Source organism: Narcine bancroftii, chromosome 7 (genome assembly GCF_036971445.1).
Source record: "Narcine bancroftii isolate sNarBan1 chromosome 7, sNarBan1.hap1, whole genome shotgun sequence".
Lineage (NCBI taxonomy): Eukaryota > Metazoa > Chordata > Chondrichthyes > Torpediniformes > Narcinidae > Narcine > Narcine bancroftii.
In genome coordinates, this window is record NC_091475.1 from 11342616 (window position 1) to 11364328 (window position 21713).

General features: G+C 41.8%; 1 long non-coding RNA gene across 3 annotated transcripts in view; it reads left to right on the forward strand.

Moving 5' to 3' along the window:
• The window catches only part of LOC138739774 (uncharacterized), a 112101-nt gene extending 91128 nt beyond the window's left edge, over window positions 1-20973 (forward strand). For all 3 annotated transcript variants that reach the window (XR_011342411.1, XR_011342409.1, XR_011342410.1), the window contains 2 exons: window positions 1177-1237; window positions 20299-20973. This is a non-coding gene — a long non-coding RNA (uncharacterized lncRNA). The remainder of the gene's footprint in view (window positions 1-1176; window positions 1238-20298) is intronic.
• Window positions 20974-21713: the final 740 nt, after the last annotated feature.

Below are 21713 nucleotides of genomic sequence, written 5' to 3' on the forward strand. Positions count from 1 at the left end.
TCTGTTTTCAGGGACCACCAGCGTGCTCCTATACTGTGTCCTGGACTTCGGGGACTACCGACAAGCACATATGCTCTGTGTCCCCATTTTCCAGTACGGGTTTTATACTCAACCACCACTGTAGTTTATCCATGGACTTTGTCTGGATCCATGGACTCAATCCTGAATATATATTATGAAAGGGTTAAATCAATCAAGATAGACAATAATACTCATTGGTTAAAGTCTGAAATAAGGGTAGATCTTTGCTATCGTTTGGCTCTCCTGCTCATGCTGGGGGTCTTGGGCTGACTGCTTGTAGCATTGGGGGAAATGGGGATATTATTGAAGAGAGTGGTAATGGGTAAGAGATAGGATACAAAACATTTGCAAAAGGAAATAATGTCCTCTGAAGCAGAATGTGCAGGCAATCATGGAAAATGTGACAAACATAGAATGTCCACACATAGCTGTGTGATCATATCATCAATGTCTAGACATCGGGACAATTACCATCCAGACATAACTTGCTTAAACATAACTCCAACAACAAAGAGTCCAATAAGGGCCTCAGCCACTCACTATAAGTCATCTCTCCTCAAAGACGCATAAATAAAGATAATATATAGCTTTGTTCTTTTGCATTTCTGTGCTTTTCTTTTTTAATTAATGCTGTTCACTGAGGTGCCTGGGGAATGTAGTCTGAGAAATGGCTACTTGATGCAGCAGATTCCTGATGGCCCCGCTCACTGTTGTGTTAAGTCTCGCCCAGGCAGTGAATCCTGCGCAGGGGATTGTAGGTGGGTGGAGAAATGACCACAGCTGCTGTTCCTAATGCAGAACAAAATAAAATCCTCAGTCTGCCAGGCATTCCTGGACAATGATAGACAGCCTAGATTTTGTTACCTGCCTTTGATAGCAGTCTTACTCAGTTTTATTGTTCCATTAGAAAGGCCAATTTTATTCGGGAGTTTGCAAGGAATGCTTTTAACTCAATACTACAATTATTCAGGAAGTTGGCTTCTCTGCAACACTTCTTTATTAAAATATCATTTGCCTGTATGGTTCATTAAAGGTCATTCTCAGATGACAAGAAATTGAGTGTATATCCGAGCAATTCACTAAGTTTTTAATTTTCGTTTTGACTCATGCTTTAGCCCACATCTAACGTGGTCGTCCCTCTGCTTCCACCACCAGGGCTGCAATGAGCACTGAGTATTTTCTGGCCTTTGGAAGGAGAAAAGGTGACACAGGAAAGGTGAGAAAATTCAATTACTGCTAAATGTAGTGAAGCAAAATTCTGCAGACACTGGTTGAAGTAAAAACACAGTGTTGCAGAAATTCAGCAGGTTAATCAGTGTTCTCTATATAGAAAAGATAAAAGAGACATGTGTGGGGCGCTCAGGTAGCAGCGAGCAAGCACAAGACTCAAAAGACTGTACAACAGGCTTTATTCAGGTAAAAGTCTGAACACCAGTTCATGCCTTGGTGGCTCCCTGTGTAACTGGCTCAGGAGGGGCTGGCTCAGGTTTATATTTGGGTCTGCTGATTGACAGCCGGCCAGGTGGAGTCAGCCCCTTAGGTGGTCTTCCTGCAGGTACAGAGATCGCCCCCTGCAGGAGGCTGGTGGTCGTATCACCACCAATGTTTCAGGCTTGAGCCCTTCATCAAGATATATCAAGCCCGAAACGTTGGTTTTGTACCTTTTATCTTAGCGATATAAAGTATACTGACCTGCCGAGTTTCTCCAGCATTGAGCTTTTACTACAGCTGAATGAAAGTCGGTAAGCTGCACTAATTCACATCAGTGCATTTCTGTGGTAATTTTAGACTGCAATCCTATTAAAAAATATATCCCAGCATCTAAAATGCACAACAGCTATCAGTGAGCAACTCTGAAGGTCCTGACAAAGATTACTTAAATTTCACACACCTGCCTACTGCTCCTGAGCTAATTGACACCAAGAATCCACCTCTTAAAGGGCACATTTCACTGAGCCACAGCTTTGCTGGAAGTGGCTGTGGTGCCTGAAGTCCTCTGTCTGATATCAAATGACTAGAAGAAAGGGACTGAGAGGGTGGGGGATAGATGAATCAGCACAGTGTTGGATAAAATGGAGAGGAGAAGCATGCTCTGTGTGATAAGAGGCCACCTAGTTATGAGATAAAATGCTGGCAGCAGGATTGTGAAAGGTTATGTCTTCGAAGGAAGCCATTTTGGCCCATTGAGAATTACTTGGCTTTATTCCATCTTGGTTGTGTAGCCCTGCAGATCATAGTCCTCCAAGTTATAGACATTCAAGCTATTGTCCCAAAATGGGAGCTAACTCATCATTTACCAGGAAGAAAACTGGTGCTGTCCAGGTTGCGGTTAGATACATTCACACGATTATGCACTGGCTGATTTTATGAAAGAATCCTGTTAGGTTCTTGGAAGGTTTGGTGCAGTTATCATTGCAACTTGAGGTGATTGCCAATAGACTCTCCAGGAAGTGAAGTGAGTAGAAGGAACTGTCAGGGCATTTAGTTTAGAGCCCATGTCCACCCACTCACTGTTTGATTGCAACAAACATTGCAGTCATATTAGCTGAAACCATCTCATTGCTAGCTTCTGGCACACTTCTGTTTTTAAAAAAAAAATGTTTCTTCATTTCTGTTTGAGTTTCCTCCTTAATTGATGACATACAGGATTTGTCCATTTGGTTTCCAGGCCATGTTCAGCAGTATAAGATTATTTTCACCGGTCACATACTGCTCTCCAATTCGGCCAGTAAAGTACTGCTACAGTAAAACCTCATTAGAACGCGGTAGTTGGGGTCCAAGATTTCATACCACGTTTCAGCCGAGTCGCGGAACAGATGCATATATGTCGTGATTCAGGAAGCAGGAAAACAGAATACTGTGACTCAAACCCTATAATAAGACCTTTAAACTCCACATATTTTAACATATACATCTTGTAAATGAGCCGTAAGAGTCCATTTTTGAGTTTGTGGCTGTTAGCCTGGCATCCTAAAATCAATGTTTGGGGTCCACAGACACCCACGCTCTTAGCGATTCCGTGGATTAACGAATCGCGTTCTAACGAGATTTCACTTTTTTTGATTTATCTCATGTTTTCTCCAAACTTTTTTCTCCAATCTTATTGAAGTCCTGAACTCAGGGAAATGATTAATGGAAATACCAAGAAAAAAATCGACAGAGACAAGCATTTAATGCTGAGGGTTTACAAGGCATTGGACTGATAAGTTTTTGATTGGTAAAGGCATCAAATGTTGTAGAGAAAAGGCAGGAGAATGGAGGTTGAAAGGAAAAATATATCAGCTATGATTTGAATGGAAACTCAATGGGCTGAATGGCCTAATTCTGCTTCTACACAGCATGGTTAGTATCACATTTGGTGCAACGCTGTTACAGAATCAGCGATCAGTACTGGGGTTCGAATCCTGTGCTGTCTGTAAGGGGTTTGTGCGTTCTCCCTGTGTCTGCATGGGTTTTCCACCCCCACCCCCGCCCCCACCAAAGGCTCTGGTTTCCTTCCACTGTCCAAAATGTATCAGGAGTTGGAGGTTAATTGGGTGCAATTAGGTGGCAGGGGCCTGATATTGTGCTGTATGTCTGAAAAAAAGTTTTATGATTTTATGATATTGCATCTCCTTTCTCCAATCCATCAAAAATAACATTCTCCACTCAAACTGAACTTACAGCTTTCAGTGAAGATGAATCTCCGAATACATTGTATATGGAATTTCTCTATGTTCATATTTAAATATCTTTATCAAAGGTAATCCAGCTGCTTGAAAGTATTTTTAAAGCCACATTCTCAGTGATCAAAATAAATTTATTTTAAAAATTTAGATATACAGACAGGCAGCGCAATAATTAGACCATTTCATCCCACGAGACCTTTCTGTCCAATTTACACCCAATTAACCTAGGTTTCAAGCGGTAGGAGGAAACCAGAGTCCCTGAGGAAAACCCACGCAGATGCAGGGAGAACACACAAACTCCTTACAGACAGTACAGGATTCGAACCCTGGTCCGGACCTGAATGCTGGCACTATAAAGGTGTTGTACTAACCACTACACCAGCTGTGCCACCCCAATCTTCATTTACTGAGATTGTATTGTATATTTTAAAAATAACAATAACATTGACCTTACTTTTAATGATTAGAAACTGATGAATTACCACAACAAAGCCAGCTTGGTGACTATAACAGAGTTATCGAGTTATACAGCATGGAAACAGGCCTTACAGCCTAACTCAGCCATGCCAGCCAAACATGTTGCCCATCTGAGTAGTTCCCATTTCCTGCATGGCCCATATCCCACTAAGCCTTAAATATCCCTGAGATATGCCTGGAAAACTGGAATGGACATCAGCAAAACTCACTCTGTCAGCATACTTGCAATAGATTGTCAAACCTGAGGAAGGAAGTGATTGGAAGAGGAATGGCAACAGTAACAAAACTATAATGGTCTTGAAGTTCACAATGGCAGGTATTCATGGATATCTTCAATATTTCACTCCAGCAGTGTGTGGTACCCACCTGTTTCAAACAGGCATCTATCATACCGGTGCCCAAGCACAGAGCAGTAACCTGCCTTAATGATATCAATCACTAGCACTTATATCGACAGTGATGAAATGTTTTGAAAGGCTGGTGATGAAGCGTATCAGCTCCTGTCTGAGCGGTGACATGAATGTCTTCCAGTTCACCTGTTGCAGTAGAGGTCTACGGCGAATGCCTTCTCACTTGCTCTACATAAAGCCCTGGAACACATGGCAGCAAAAATGCATACATCAGGATGCTCTTTATCAACTACAGTTCAGCATTTAATACCATCATCCCTTCAAAACTGATCAGCAAACTCTAAGACCTGAGAGTTAGCACCCCAAGGTGGAATTGGATCATGAATTTCCTCACCTCCAGACCACAATCAGTGAAGATTGGTAAGAACTTCTCCTCCACAATCTCCATCAGTACTGGAGCACCACAGAGGAGTATTCTTAGCCCCCTGCTCAACTCACTTTACATGTCTGTGTGGCTCAGTATGATACCAACGCCATCTACAAATTTGCCAACGATACTACGGTAGTGGGTTGTATAAAGGAAGGGGATGAGTCAGCGTACAGGATGGAGATTGAAAACCTAGCTGAGTGGTGCACTAAACTTGCACTCAATGTCACCAAAACTAAAGAGGTGATTGTTGACTTCAGGAAAAGAAAGCCAGAGATGTACAATCCAGTGATCATTGGGAGATCAGAGGTGGAGAGGGTGAGCAAATTTAAGTTCTTTGGAATCACTATCGCTCAGGATCTTTCCTGGACCCAAAACACCGATGGCATCATGAAGAAAGCAGATCAGCACCTCTACTTCCTAAGGAGTTTGCGGAGGTTTGATATGAAGTCAAAAACCCTGGCAAATTTCTTCAGAGGTGTGGTGGAAAGTGTGCTGACTGGCTGCATCATGGTCTGGTGTAGAAACACCAACACTCCTGAGCATAAAGCCCTCCAAAAGATAGTGGACACAGCCCAGGACAACACAGGTAAGACTCTCCCCACTGTTGAGAACATCTACAGGGAGCGCTACCATTGGAGAGCAGCAGCAATCATGAAAGACCCTCACCACCAGGTTCAGGAACAGCTGTTACCTCTCCACCATCAGACTCCTGAACGACAATCATTTAAGGTCTCTTACTTGTGCACTTTATTGATTATCTTTTTGTTTTCTCTGCATTGCACAGTCAGTTTGTTTACATTCATGATCTTTTTACAGTTCTTTGTCTGTTTACATGTTTACGCTGTGTACAGTTTATCTTTTGCGTGGCCAATTAGTGGTAATTCTGCCGCACCCACAGGAAAAAAAGAATCCCAGGGTTGGATGTGATGTCTTGTATGCACTCTGACAATAAATCTGAATCAAAATCATGGAGGAAATTCTGGAACTCCTGCAGATAGAAAAAAAGGGCATTGTGATAGTCAATGTAGCTATTTGTGTCCAGCAGAAAATGGTGGTTGCATATGGGCAAGTCATTTGGCTACATTCAGGAGAAGGCCAAAGCAAGCTCATTCATCATTCTTGCATAGAATTCTTGGGGTTGAGAAAATTCGTGGCATCAGTAAGTTGAGAGAAGAGGTAGAAAGTCTTGCTGTGTGGCCTATACAATGCATTCATATCTGGAGTTTCTTCTATGGACTTTCATAAGTGGAGTACAGTAAAATCCCCATTATCCAGAATTCAAGTGACCGACAGCCTCAAGCAACCGGTAAAAAAAAATCACGGGAAGTAAATGGGTAAAAAATACAGAAGTTTAAAGTTGGCACCCCCAGCAGTCAGCTTGCTCGTCGCGCAACATGCGATCTCAAGCTACCAGCAAATTCACTTATCCAGCATCTACCAATCCCCATAGGTGCGCGATACAGGGGTTTTACTGTACTAAGCTTAGCATAATCGTGTCTTTAGTTGAAGAGGACATGGGGGGACTTACCAATCTATATTCTTCTTGAAAATATATTATCCCAGAACTAACTAGCACATTTTCCATGCGATGGGCAAAGCTGGCAGAAAAGCTGGAACATTGGGTGGGACCAAAGGAAGATTTGTGTGGAGGAGGGTTGCAGAAGGGTCTGGTGGATGCTAAATAGGGATACCTAAATCTTTCTTCTGTGTTCCACATCAACGAAGTGTGATGACGGAAATCAAATAAGATGATCTGGCATTCTCACTACTATTACCTATACCTCATCCTACTCTCATCTCCTGAATGGCTCTTTACACCTTCCTTACTCGGGTCAGTGTTGAAATTGCTGTTGGGATCTGATAACATCATCAAACCTAGATCAACCGATTGAAAGAACGATCTCAAAATCCTAAGCCTCGTGGCTTCACTGCCTGCTCAAAGGATCAGGTTGGAATTGAACCAACAAGCTCCAGTGGCTGATGCAAACTGTGTCACTGGCAGTAATTACCATCCTTGAACGAGAACTCGATGACAGCTGAGCCGCTTCTGTATAATGGTCCTCATGCCTTGCATACGGAACACAGGAACATGTTGGTGACCAGATATACTCCCATTTAACTTCTGCTCTGCCACGGAATCCAGCAGAGAAGCTGAATAGAGTAAAAGCACAATAGTGGAGAAACTCAGCAAATCAAACAGTGTTACTTTACATAGCAAAGGTATAATGAGGAACTGAATATACTTTGTTGTGATTTATGCCATTGATACCCAATGTACCAAGAGCGGTCCCATTCATTTGAATAGCGTCACTGACCATTTGGATGGCTTTTTTTCGATGCTTCTGTTTTTAATTAATTAACAGCAGTTGCCTACATTTTTAAATAACCATCATCTTCAAATGTTTGTATAATCATTTTTCATTTTTCTCAACTGTTCTCAAGTGTGTCTGATTATTTTTCTTTCTGCTGCCTGTGGTCTAGTCACCACTGCAAATCGTGGAGAAACCACAGTGCTACTGTTGTTTGGACCTGAGGAGTTTTTCAGACTTGAACAGAGTGAAATAAGCCCAGATTTGTGATATTTTGCCGGGACCAGTTTGGAATCTCTGTACCCTGCTTGTTTTGATTTACTGTAACGCAATCCTTCTATTTTGATTTATCGCTGTATTATTGCTAGATGTAACTAAATAGCTTCGTTGGGCTCTCTGTCTGCATCAGTGACAGGGATCTCCCAATGGTCAACCACTTCAGTTCTGCGCCCCACTCACGTGTCTCTCCATGGCCTCATGTACTGTCCCACCGGGACCACCAATCGATTGGAGGAACAACACTTGATTTTCCACCTGGGCACTCTTCAACTGTTTGAGGAGATTTGGTATGTCACTGAAGACTGTCGAAAACTTCTACAGGTGTACCGTGGAGAGCATTCTGGCTGGTTGCATCATTGTCTGGTATGGAGGTGCCAACTCTCAGGACAAGAATAAACTCCAGAGGGTTGTTAACTTGGCCTGGGACATAACAGGCACCAGACTTCACACCATCGAGGACAACTACATGAGTCGGTGTCTTAAAAAAGCAGCCTCTATCCTCAAAGATCCCCACCATCCAGGCCATGTCCTTTTCACTCTGCTACCATTGGGGAAAAAGGTACAGGAGTCTAAAGATGAGCACTCAGCGGTACAAGAACAGCTTCTTCCCCGCTGCCATCAGATTCCTGAATAATCAATGAACCTTACTTTTTGTGCCCTATCATTTTTATATTTGTTTATATTGTAAGATGATTTATAAGATGGAGGCTCTGATAGCTCAGTGATTGGAGCACTGGTTAAACCAGGGATTGCGAGATCATTCCTTGCTGGGGCCTCATTTCTGTGAGGGGAGCTGGAAAAAGTGATGACTCTGTCTTCCTTATGGTAGACAAAGTTAAAGAATTTAATGTATGTTACTTTCTAAATGTAATATTATGTGACAATAATGGAACCTCTTCCTTTATAATATGAATATTTTCCCGATGATGCTTTGGCGAAATACTGAATTTTGTGACTTGTTCATGACAATAAATTCTGATTCTGAACTAAATGGCATTGACATCAACTTCGCCGGTTTCTGCTACTCTCTGTTCCCCTTCCTTCCCCTTTCCCTTTGTTTTCTTTTCTCTGGCTTTCCACCCCTATCCCACTCCATTCACAGAGCCATCCCTCCTCCCCCTGCTTGCTGGTGTTTCCTCTCTCCCCTTATTCACCTATTACCTTCTGCCTTTTGGACCATGCTCATCCTCTTGACCCTCCCCCCTACCATTTTTCATACCTTGATGAAGGCCTCAAGCTTGAAACATTGGCTATGTATCTTTATCTTTGCTCTATAAAGGACACTGTTTGCCAAGCTGAGTTTCTCCAGCATTGTGTTTTTACTTCAACCATGGTGTGCAGACTTTTGTGTTTTACTTCTGGATGTCCCTTGTCTGGGTAGCAAGCTTTTCACTGCCTCTTGGTAGAGGTGACAATAAGCAAATCAAAGGATGGTCAATCATGCCTGTTGCACAGCTTCAATTGTCCATCCATACTTTCAGCGTCTTATTCCTGAAATCTGTGGTAAAAATCAGATTTGAAATTTTGTGTGAACTTTACCTCTGCAAAGCCTCCAAACTTTAAGATTCAACATGAAGGATGGTAAAATGCTTTGGCATATACAGACTAGTACTTATTTATGGATATTCTTGTAAATTGGCAAGATTCTGAATGGTACAAGAATATTGTTCGAACCAGGGCAGGCAAAAAGAAGGTATAGTGGTCCAGAGAAGTCTATCTTCCCAATTCAGATTAAGAAAAACAAGTTAGCCAAGGACAACTAATTCAACACAGGGGTCCTGCTTTGAGAGGAAGAAAACAAACCTCTCCAAATCAAGACCTCTCGATGTAATACATTTCAAACAGTTTAAATAATTTAATATCCATTTAAAAGCAAATTCAGCAAATAATGTGAACAGATGTACATTCCCTCAAGACATCTGGACAGTGTTGCTTTTTCCCTTTTTCTTTAATGACCGAGAGATTTAAGTGAAATTTTATTGCAGGAGGCAATTCCATTCGTGGGCTGTAGAAAACAAAGGATGTGCTTTTTTTTGCCCAGATTTAATGCAAGGCAGATGGTGGTTCTTACTCAGTGAAGACCTCATCACATACTGACCCATTAGGTGTAAAGTTCCAGATCTGGATGGAGCGTAAGGATAAAGCTACTGTACTAGGAAAAGCCAAGGTGCTGACAAAATATTACAATTACTTTGTGATCTGGGTTTCAAATCATACTCAATATTCTACTTTATGAAACAGTCCAGGAAAAAAGGTCTTTATAAACTACATGAATGTTTCAAGCTTGCACGTCACAAAATGTTTCCTTTTCTCCCAGTTTTATTCCCCTTCTTGCCTAAAGGAGATTTGTATAAATTCCCAACAATGATCATAAAAACTTCTTGTACTTTCCCTCCACCAGCTAGCCTTTCTCTGGATTGACAATGTTTCCAACATCCATTGTTTAAATTATGTTCAGAATAATGTACAAAGCAAACCTTGTTCTCAGCCATTCACATGTGAGATAGCAATGATAGACGACAATCTATCTCCCTTCCTCTCTCAAAGACTTGTATCAGCTCAATAAATTCACTGGAGAAGAAGTTTTTTCACAAGGTTTTCTTTCTTTAAAAAATATGGGGGTTACGATAGACAACTTCAAGGTATCATAGGAAGTTGGAGAAACATTAAATTAGCTTTATTGAATTTAGCATGTTGAATCACATAATGATGCTGGCACATTGCGTTAATTCAACTAACCTAAAGCTGTTTTGCCACTGATTTTCATTTGTACTCACCATCTGATGCCTCTTGTGTCAGTGTCCAACAGTAGTCGGCCAGCATTGATGGATTTCAATTGCCTTGATACAAATTTCCCATGGTCGTCTTGTCCTAGTGAAAACTTCCACCATGTTCATCACCAAGATCAGCAGGGAAGACGTCCGAGTGCGAATGCAGAAAATGAATTTTCAATTACATGTAATACTTCATAGTTTTGTATGCTTGAAGTAGACTTAAGATATGACAGGAATTCTCAAAAATGTGTTATATCTAAAATAAAATGGTATGTGATAGGAAAGTTTTAAGCCCAAAATCCATAAGTACACATGAAAATATTCAGGAAGCAAAATCTTTGTTGACCAGTGTAATCAAAACCCACACGGCTGGTTAGTCTGGAAGGTCACATAACATGGGATCGAAAGTGAGTTTGCCCTTTGGATTCAGAACTGGCTTCATGGAAGGAGACAGAGTAAGAAATGGAAGGGCATTTTTCTGATTGGAGGCCCATGCCCAGTGATGTGCCAGAGGGATCATTCCTGGGTCCACTGTTGTTTGTCATCTATATTAATGATTTGGATGGCAATATAGTTAAACTAATTAGTGAATCTGAAGATAATTCCAAAATTAATGGTGTTTTGGACAGTGAGAAAGGATGTCTAAGTTTATAACAAAATCTAGATCAGTTGGGAAGGTGGATCAAGGAGTGGATTTAATTCTGACAAGTGTATGATGTTGCATTTTCAAAGTCAAACTAGGATAGGACTTGCACGGTGAACGGAAGACCGTTGTTGAGGAGACACCTCTAGGGTGCATTCGGAAGTGTCAACTCAGATGGTGCAAAGGCATTTGTCATATTGGGCATAATTAGATGCTATACAGGGTACAAAAGTTGAGAACACATGATTCAGCTGTACAAAATGTTGGTGAAGCCACACTTACAGGACTGTGTACAGTTCTGGTTACTCAGCTTTTGGAAATTCATCAATAAATTAGGTTCAGAAACTCACTAGGATGTTGATGGAACCAGAGGGGCTGTGTTATAGGGAAAGGATGGGTCTTCCTAGAATTTAGGAGGCTGCTGGTAATCTTTGAGGTTTAAAAGATCATAAGGAGAAATGGATAAAATGAATGTTCAAAATGGTAGATGATTATGGAACTGGAGGGCATAGGTGAAAGGGGAAAGATTTAGGTGTGACCTGAGAGGGATTTTTTTCACTCAGAGGGTGATCCATATCTGGAATGAAAACTAACAATAGCAACATTGAAAAGATATTTCGACAGATTTATGGATAAGAGGGGCTTGGATACAGATTAAGTTTAGGCAAATGGGATTTGCCCAGAGGACCATATTAGTCAAAGTGGACCCTTTTGGCCAAAGAGCCTGTTCTATGCTCTATGACTAACATTCTATAGCCCCTCTTCAAAGGCCATCAATTCAAGTTTATTATCATCTGATTGGACAAGTTCAACCCAACGAAACAACGTTCTCTGGTCCTTAGTGCAAAACATGCAGGAACACAACCAGCCATAACACACCTTTTGACAAACAATACATATGCAGGACAAGTACACACACACACACACACACACACACACACACATTATGAGTGCTGCTGTGCAAATAATTCTGACCCAAAGTTCACAGACTGTACAACAGGCTTTAATTAGCTTCAACATACACCAGTTTTAGTATCTGTGCTGGCTCCACGTGTTTGACTGTCCCCGAAGGGAACAGTTTGAGTCTTTACACGGGCCGGTGATTGACAGCCAGCAGGTGGGGCCAGCCTCTCAGGTTGCGTACCTTCAGGTACAGTGGTTGCCCCCTGCAGTTTGGCCAGAGTAGTGGTTATATCACCACATGAATAATTAATTTTGTTTCTTGAGTATGAGAATCTTGGATGGTTAGTCCGAGCAGTTCCTTTGGTCATTCAGCATTCTTACTGCCAATGGGAAGAAGCTGTTCCTCAGCCTGGTGGTGCTGGCTCAGATACTCCTGTATCTCTTTTCTGATGGGAGTAGCGGAAAGATGCTGTTTGTAGGGTGGAAGGGGTCCTCAGTGATTTTACACACCATCTTTAGACAACAATCCCAGAAGATCACGTCTATGTTGGGGGGGAGGTGATCCTCTCTGGCACTCTTATGGTCCTGTGGGTTGAACTCTGATCCATTTCTTTGAAGCAACTGTACCACACTGTGATGTAGCCAGCCAGGATGTTCTCGACAGAGCTCCTGTAGAAAGTTGACATAATGGTGGCTGGTAGCCTTGCCCACTTCAGTCTTTTCAGGCAGTGCAGTCACTGTTACGCCTTCCTGACAAATGAGGAGCTGTCAGTAGGTCACCAGTTAAGAGAACTCCAAGGAATTTGGTACTCTCCGCTACAGAATTCTTGATGTGTAATGGAAGGTGATCATTTCTGGTCCATGATCATCTCCTTCATCTTGTCCACGTTGAGACTCGGGTTGTTAATCCTGTACCACATCGAGATTTTCCACCTCTTCTCTATTGTGCTGACGAGTCCAATTACTGTTGTGTGATCTGCAAATGGATGACACTTTTTAATTTATATATGTTATATTTGCATTGGATCATGGTTGGCTGTGAAGCTCCCAATTCTTCACTCTGTATTATAATTCTTACTAATAATCCTCACTTTGATGAAGTTGAGGAGACTGATTCTTGCCTTGCTGGTATGGAGAATGTGGAGAATTGAGGAGTACTGAGAACCAACTATTCCCTGTTGGATGGTAAAAGCAGGTGAAAGTTAAGTCAGGGGAACCCAGCCCAACAGTGAGGGAGAATAAATCATGCTAATTGAATTTTGAGAGTTTATGACGTGTTTTGTTTCCAAGTCTTTCAGCTTTAAAATATCTCTGATAGTGGGGCCCACTCTTTACTCAATGTCCGGTGACTCAGGTTTTGATTCCACCCAAGTAAACAAGAACCTTGTTGGCATGTGACAATGTTGACAAAACTCAGTCAGAACAGTCGATTTATTATCTGCCATAAAGTGTGGGATGCTTAAAGAACTTATTCAGTCGTGCTGGTAAGTAGGAATTTGCTGCTTTCCTTAGCAAATTAGATCTATCAGCTCCTTCAGTACAAATTACCTTCTCATCCAAACAGAAAGTAAAACATTTCTAAATGTTTTCTTTGCCTTCCTACACGAATATCTGAAAGAGACAGAGAGCCAATGCAACCAGAGATATGCACAGTTTTCATTTAAGGATTTATTTGCAGGCTGACCCATATTTGCAGGAATACAGTTCAGTGCTCATTCATTAATGTATTTCAGATTCTTCTTTCTACTTTTCATATTTAACTGGAATGGTGAAAAGAATAGTATTCAGAAGGTTATTATTCCGAGTTCCACAAGAAACACTGGAGGACAAATGCCTTGGTTGGCACTCCAGTGCTAGACTGTGGAATGAACTGGATGAGATGGCAATCTGAGGCCCTGTAGCACTCACATCTACTGTGATAAAATACTATGAGAAGTTGGTCGTAGCCAGATTTAATTCGTACCTGAGCCCACTGCAATTTGCTTACCACCATAATTGCTCCACAGCAGATGCAATCTCACTGGCTCTCCATTCAGCCCTGGATCACCCGATAAACATGTACATCAAGCTGCTTTTCATGGATTACAGCACAGCTTTAAATACTATCATCTCCTCAGTACTGGTCAGCAAGCTTCAAAATCTGGGCCTCTGCACCTCCTTCTGCAGCGGCTAACTTGACTACCTCATTGGAAGACCACAGTCAATGCGGATCGGTAACAATGTTTCCTCTTCACTGACAATCAACACAGGCGCACCTCATGGATGCGTGCTTAGCCCACTGCTCACCTCACTCTACGCGCATGACTGTGTGGCTAGGCACAATTCAAATGCATCTATAAATATGTAGATGATACCAGGGTTGTCAGCAAAATCACAGATCTAAGCATAGATCAGTTAGTTGAGTGCTGTCACAACAACAATCTTGCACTCAATATTAGCAAACTAAGGAACTGATTGTGGACTTCAGGATGGGAAAACCAGGAGAACACAAACCAGTCCTCATTGAGTGGTCTGCAGTGGAAAGGGTAAAGAACTACAAATTTCTGGTTTCAACATGTCTGAAGATCTATCCGGGGCCTTCATTGATTAGTAATGAAGAAGGCTCGCCAGTGGCTATATTTTGTTAGGAGTTTAAGGAGATTTGGTACGTCACCAAAGACACTTGCAAATTTCTGCAGGTGTATCGTGGAGAGCATTCTGATTGGTTGTATCACTGTCTGGTATGGAGGTGCTAATGCACAGGACAGGAAGAGGCTACAGAGAATTGCAAATTCAGCTCGTGCCATTTTGGGCATGAGTCTTCACTCCTTTAAGTCATCTATAAGAGGCAATGGCTCAAGAAAGTAGCCTGTAGCAGCATCAAGAATCCTCACCACCCAGGCCATGCCCTCTTCACACTGTACCATTAGGAAGGAAACTGAAGACAAAAACAGCTTCTTCCCTTTCACCATCAGTTTTCTGAACAGACAATGAAACTATCTCACATATTTTCTCTTTTTTTCCCCTAATTTATTTTTTTTAAATACTGTTTTTATGGAATGTAATTTATAACAATTTTGCACCTGTAATTTGCGAGCCACACAAAACTCAAAACGGTCAACCGGTTTACCTATCTCGGCTGCACCATTTCATCAGATGCAAGGATCGACAACGAGATAGACAGCAGACTCGCCAAGGCAAATAGCGCCTTTGGAAGACTGCACAAAAGAGTCTGGAAAAACAACACAAAGATGAGCATATACAGAGCCGTTGTCATACCCACACTCCTGTTCGACTCTGAATCATGGGTCCTTTACCGGCATCACCTACAGCTCCTAGAACGCTTCCACCAGCGTTGTCTCCGCTCCATCCTCAACATTCATTGGAGCGAATTCATCACCAACATCGAAGTACTCGAGATGGCAGAGGCCGACAGCATCGAATCCACGCAGCTGAAGATCCAACTGCGCTGGGTAGGTCACGTCTCCAGAATGGAGGACCATCGCCTTCCCAAGATCGTGTTATATGGCGAGCTCTCCACTGGCCACCGAGACAGAGGTGCACCAAAGAAGAGGTACAAGGACTGCCTAAAGAAAGCTCTTGGTACCTGCCACATTGACCACCGCCAGTGGGCTGATATCGCCTCAAACCGTGCATCTTGGCGCCTCATGGTTCGGCGGGCAGCAACCTCCTTTGAAGAAGACCACAGAGCCCACCTCACTGACAAAAGACAAAGGAGGAAAAACCCAACACCCAACCCCAACCCACCAATTTTCCCTTGCAACCACTGCAACCATGTCTGCCTGTCCCACATCGTACTTGTCAGCCACAAACGAGCCTGCAGCTAACGTGGACTTTACCCCTCCATACATCTTCATCCGCGAAGCCAAGCCAAAGAAAAGAAGCACCTGTAATGCACAATAATGCTGCCACAAAACAGATTTTGTGCCAATAAATATGTATTCTGGCTCTGTATTGGCCTTTGGTGGTTTTATTAATTCCCATGACTTCTTCGGTATTATTCTCTGTACTTGATCAATAATCTTCACCAATAAAATTGAGCTCAATTTCCTACCCTTAATATCAATATCACCACCTTGTATCAATATCCTAGGGCATCTGCTGAACCAAAACTCAACAAAGTATGGCTACATTCAGATCATTCAGTAGGTATGCTGTGGTGAATGTTTCCATCTCTTAACACTGCATCTCCTCCGCAGAAGTATGATGGATACAGTCCACTAGCAAGGATGGGTGCAATTTCAACAACATTCTTTAAACCAGTGGTCTTCAACCTTTTTCTTTCCACTCACATCCCACTTTAAGTAATCCCTATGCCATCGGTGCTCTGTAATTAGTAAAGGATTGCTTAAGGTGGGATGTGAGTGAGAAGGGAAGGTTGAGAATCACTGCTCTAGACCCAATTGTTACTGAAATATTTTGCTTGAACAAAATTGTCATTGGCCCATTTCCTTTGGAATTATGAAACTGTGCACATAACGAGTCAATGAGGTGCAATTAAAACAGTGATTAATAAGGGATTGCTTAAGGTGGTATGTGGATGGAAATAAAAAAGTTAAGAACCATTGCTTTAAACCATTACAGCAGCCCACTTGATTTCTCCTCCATCCGCAAACATACACATTCATTCTCCCTCCCATCAACATGCCATCTATAAAATACATTTCTCTTATTTCCCTGGGTTTTTCCAACACCATCTGCCAAGTTCACGTCCTCCTTTGCCAAGAAAGGGAAGAGCTTCAGTTGCACAGGTACGCCACCATCTGCAGATTCCTCTCCAAGAAAGGGAAGAGCTTCAGTTGCACAGATACGCCACCATCTGCAGATTCCCCTCCAAGCTGCTGCACTCCACCCTATCTTGGAAAGGTGTTGTAATTTCCTCATCGCCACACTGAAACCATGAACAAGGAGTTCTGCAACAGCTCAGAAAGATGGCTCACCACCATCTTCTCAAGGGAAATTAGGACCCTAAATACTGCCCTTGCCAGCAACATGTAGATCCTGAAATTTAAAAAAAAATCCATGAATTAATGTCACTGAAAACCACACCTCCTGGTTGTTAATACATCATTTTTTTTTGTGGGACCTTCCTGTGCACAAATTGGCAACTGCATTCCTTTCATTACAGCTGTGACTACATTGGCTGTACAGTATGAAAGGTTCGACACAGATTTGAGATATTCTTCTTTCTCTTTCAAATTTCTGTTATTCCTTAAACTTCCGTGCGCCAAAGGAGACAGTATTATTCAGGAAAAGAACTCGAGCCATTTGATCTTTATGTTCATAGCCTGAAAGGACAACATCTGTGCTTCTGCTGTATCAGTAGATGTTTGTGGAGGCAAGGCTGTGGCCAGCTTCAATTTTCAAGAGTCAGGTTTATCTGTTGTGAGATGTGCTGTCGGAACACATTTTGAGGGTTTCTGAAGGAGGAGGATTTTTGCTTTGAAAGAGGGAACGTTGAATATTGGTGCCTCTTTAAGACATGTAATAGGGATCATGTACACCACTTTAGCCAGCACATATGTCAATTAATTTGGGTGAAGCGTGTCTTGCGATTTTTACCAAATGCATTTAGTCATTAATATAATTCCTTCATTAAAGGGCCGGTACGGTTGGCGTCAATGGGCAATATGGTTAGTGTTACGGTTAGTGCATAGTATTACAGCATCAGCGTCCCGGGTTGGAATCCAGCATTGTCTCTAAGGAGTTTGCATGTTCCCCCCGTGTCTGCATGGATTTCCTCTGGGTCCTCCGGTTTCCTCGCATCCTTCAAAAACTTACAGGGGTTGTAGGTTAACTGGGTGTAATTGGGTGGCACGGACTCATGGTCGGAAAGGCCTGTTACCGTGCTGTATGTTAAGAAAAAGTGAAAGTTAATTTGTAGTAAGATAATATTGGATTGTGGGATTATTTTTGAGTTCCACAATAATGGAGTGTCAGCTCATTGAGCAACTCCCCTGATTTTTATTTCTACTGACCTGAGTGGGAGAAATAAAGACTCATATTACAATCATGAATGGAGCGTTATCTTACAGCCCATAGAATTGACACAATAAAAGTGTGACTTGAGGCATCGAGAGTGTCATAGCAGTTCAGACAGATCTGGAGGAGCAATAAATGAAGATGTATGAAAGTTACACCAAAAAAAATTGTTAAAACTTCAGCTGTTGCCACTTAAACTTCCCCAGTCTTCATCCATTTATTTTTTGTATTTCTTTTCAACGACATATCTAATTTTTCTCTTATACATTAAAATCCCTGGTATCTGGAATTCAAGCAACTGGCAGCCTCAACCAACCAGCAAAAAAAAACAAGGAAAATAAATTTAAAAAATTAAAATAAATGTGAATAAAATAATTTGTAAGTTTAAGATTGTAAAAGTGAATGTTCTCCAAAATAACACATAAACCTTTGGTGAAGATGGGAGTGGTGTGCCTTGGTCGGGCTTTGCTCATAGCAACTGTTTAAAAAAATTGTGTGAAACAGCAATGGCGTCACCCAGGATGAAGAGCTGGTTGATGCCGTTCACCGTTGGGGTAACTCTCTTAAAGTGTCTACTTATCCCTGCTTAGTAAGAGTCATCCCCGTAAGAGACTCTATCTGTACATTTTGTGATGGGGGTGGGGGGGTGTGTTAATTATCTATAGTTTTATGTTATTGTTCATCTTTCGGGCAGTTCCATGGAGGGGAAGGAACCTGCAGATGCAGCGACGGTTAAATGTTTTCAAAGAATGTGACTGAAAATAAAGTTAAATGCTTTCAGGTTTATATATTCACGCAAGTGAAGTTTGTTCAATGTAAGTACTGAATAGTACTTTTGTCTTTTAAACTGTTTATTCTAATAAAGGTGCATTAGTTAAGTCTCAAACAACGGGAAAATACACATCCGGCATCTATTAATCCCCATAGCTGCTGGATACCAGGTGTTTTCTATATTGGAAGACCTGGGTTCAAGATCAAGGTTAAAACTAATTATGTATCACCAATGTCTCAAGGAGAGAGTCATGTGCGCTGCTACTGAAATGATCACTGCCCCTAATCCGCAACACCCCCAGTGAATCCTTATGCTTCACCAACTTGGCAGTCACTGATCTGCAATATTGCAATGATTACCTTTTGATATATCTGGCTATTTCCATTTTGAGTATTGAAGACTAGTCAGAAAATATTTACTTATGAACTCCAAGTCTTCTTTTCAGTGTCACTTTTCCAACCACATTCAAATAATCAATCTGCTTAATTCAGAGGAATTAAGTCTAAACTAATCATGGACAACTGGTGTATTTTGTTATCCAGCTGTAAATTGAACTATGTTTTACGGTACTTTCAGTTGGATGGTTTAATTACCTTCTGCTTACCACCCAGATAACTTTCACAGCCATATGGAGCTCAATCTCTCCCAAAGTTCTTAGACAGAATTCTTGTCTAAGGGCTCGATCTTTAAAGGATATGGGTAGTAAAGGTGAGTCTCCCTCAAGCCCCATTAACAACTATTCCTAAATATCTTTTATTATTTTTCTGGGATTTAGGAATGTGCTAGAGCAGCCATTGTTAATGGAAGCCCTTAACACCTCCTCCCCCACCCATGGGCCAGAGCACTTTTAAGGGGGGGCCACGGACTAAAATCCTAAAATATTTTTATGGTTTTCATGTAGTCAGTTGGAGAGAAGTACAGAAGGAACTTGCTAAATGTGACTGCTTCACAGGGAAATCCATGCAGACACGGGGGGAACATGCAAACTCCTTAGAGACAATGCTGGATTCCAACCCGGGACGCTGATGCTGTAATACTATGCACTAACCACAACACTAACCGTACTGCCCATTGACGCCAACCGTACCGGCCCTTTAATGAAGGAATTATATTAATGACTAAATGCATTTGGTAAAAATCGCAAGACACACTTCACCCAAATTAATTGACATATGTGCTGGCTAAAGTGGTGTAAATGATCCCTATTACACATCTTAAAGAGGCACCAATATTCAATGTTCCCTCTTTCAAAGCAAAAATCCTCCTCCTTCAGAAACCCTCAAGATGTGTTCTGACAGCACATCTCACAACAGATAAACCTGACTCTTGAAAATTGAAGCTGACCACAGCCTTGCCTCCGCAAACATCTACTGATACAGCAGAAGCACAGATGTTGTCCTTTCAGGCTATGAACATAAAGATCAAATGGCTCGAGTTCTTTTCCTGAATAATACTGTCTACTTTGGCGCATGGAAGTTTAAGGAATAACAGAAATTTGGAAGAGAAAAAAGAATATCTCAAATCTGTGTCGTACCTTTCATATTGTCCAGCCATTGTAGTCAGAGCTGTAATGAAAGGAATGCAGCTGCCAATTTGTGCACAGGAAGGTCCCACAAAAAAAATAATGTATTAACAACCAGGAGGTGTGGTTTTCAGTGACATTAATTCATGGATTTTTTTTTAATTTCAGGATCTACATGTTGCTGGCAAGGGCAGTATTTAGGGTCCTAATTTCCCTTGAGAAGATGGTGGTGAGCCATCTTTCTGAGCTGCTGCAGAACTCCTTGTTCATGGTTCTATTGGGTGAGCAGTTTCAAAGGTTTAAACCCTATGGCGATGAGGAAATGGCGACACCTTTCCAAGATAGGGCGGAGTGCAGCAGCTTGGAGGGGAATCTGCAGGTGGTGGCGTACCTGTGCAACTGAAGCTCTTCCCTTGGCAAAGGAGGACGTGAACTTGGCAGATGGTGTTGGAAAAACCCAGGGAAATAAGAGAAATGTATTTTATAGATGGCATGTTGATGGCGGGGAGAATGAATGTGCATGTTTGCAGATGGAGGAGAAATCAAGTGGGCTGCTGTAATGGTTTAAAGCAGTGGTTCTTAACCTTTTTATTTCCATCCACATACCACCTTAAGCAATCCCTTGGGGGTTTAAATCATAATATCTATTAGGAAGGTTATTAATTCTTGCTGTTCCTGCTGCCAATTGTAAGCAAATTTGCAATATATTCAAGACTTATTGTTGCAACTTACCTTTCTCCTATGGTCATCATGAATATACCTGGATGAAGGACAGAGCATTATGTTTACTCTGTACATTTGTTTTATTATAACAATATACCCAGCACTTTTGTCTTTATTCTTGAACAACATGCTGACTTACTTGGCTAGCTCAAAAAAACATTCTGTGTATCTTGGTTCACATATCAATAAACAATGAAATTCAATCATTAACCCGGACAAAGCAGGCTCAGGCATGGTTAGTACTTGTGGGGGGGGGGGGGGGGGGCAGGGGGAGACTGCCTAGGAACTCCAGGTTTCTGTGAGGGGCGCTTGACAGAGTGGCAACTCTCTGTCTTCCTGATGGTAGACAAAAGTTAAAGAATTTAATGTATGTTACATTCTAAATTTAGTATTATGTGACAATAATGGAACCTGTACCTTTTGCCTTTAGAGCAGAACATATGATTGTAATTAGAGGAACTTCTAATCAAAACAGATTACCTTTGGCTGAACTGCAGGGGGTAGATGGTTAAACATGGCAAATCTGCCTCACTCCAATCTTAATCACATGAGCTCTCTAGGCTTGATGAGCAGTGGAATTACCCAATCAAATTCAACATTCATTATTGCGGTTTGCAATTGTTTCATTTTAAGTGTTTGCCCCATTGCACACTTGTTTGAAATTGCTGACTCCTGTCAGATAGTCCTCTGGAGGACTGTTTAATGAACTATTCTACAGTGAGATTGCACAGACAGGCCCGATTTTTCTTTACCCTCTCCTGGGCAGAGCTGGTATTGGGACACCAGGTGAGGGGGCCAGCTGTGAAGGAGACTGACTGGATTTCTATCCATTTAGATGACTGGCAGAACCTCAAACGGCC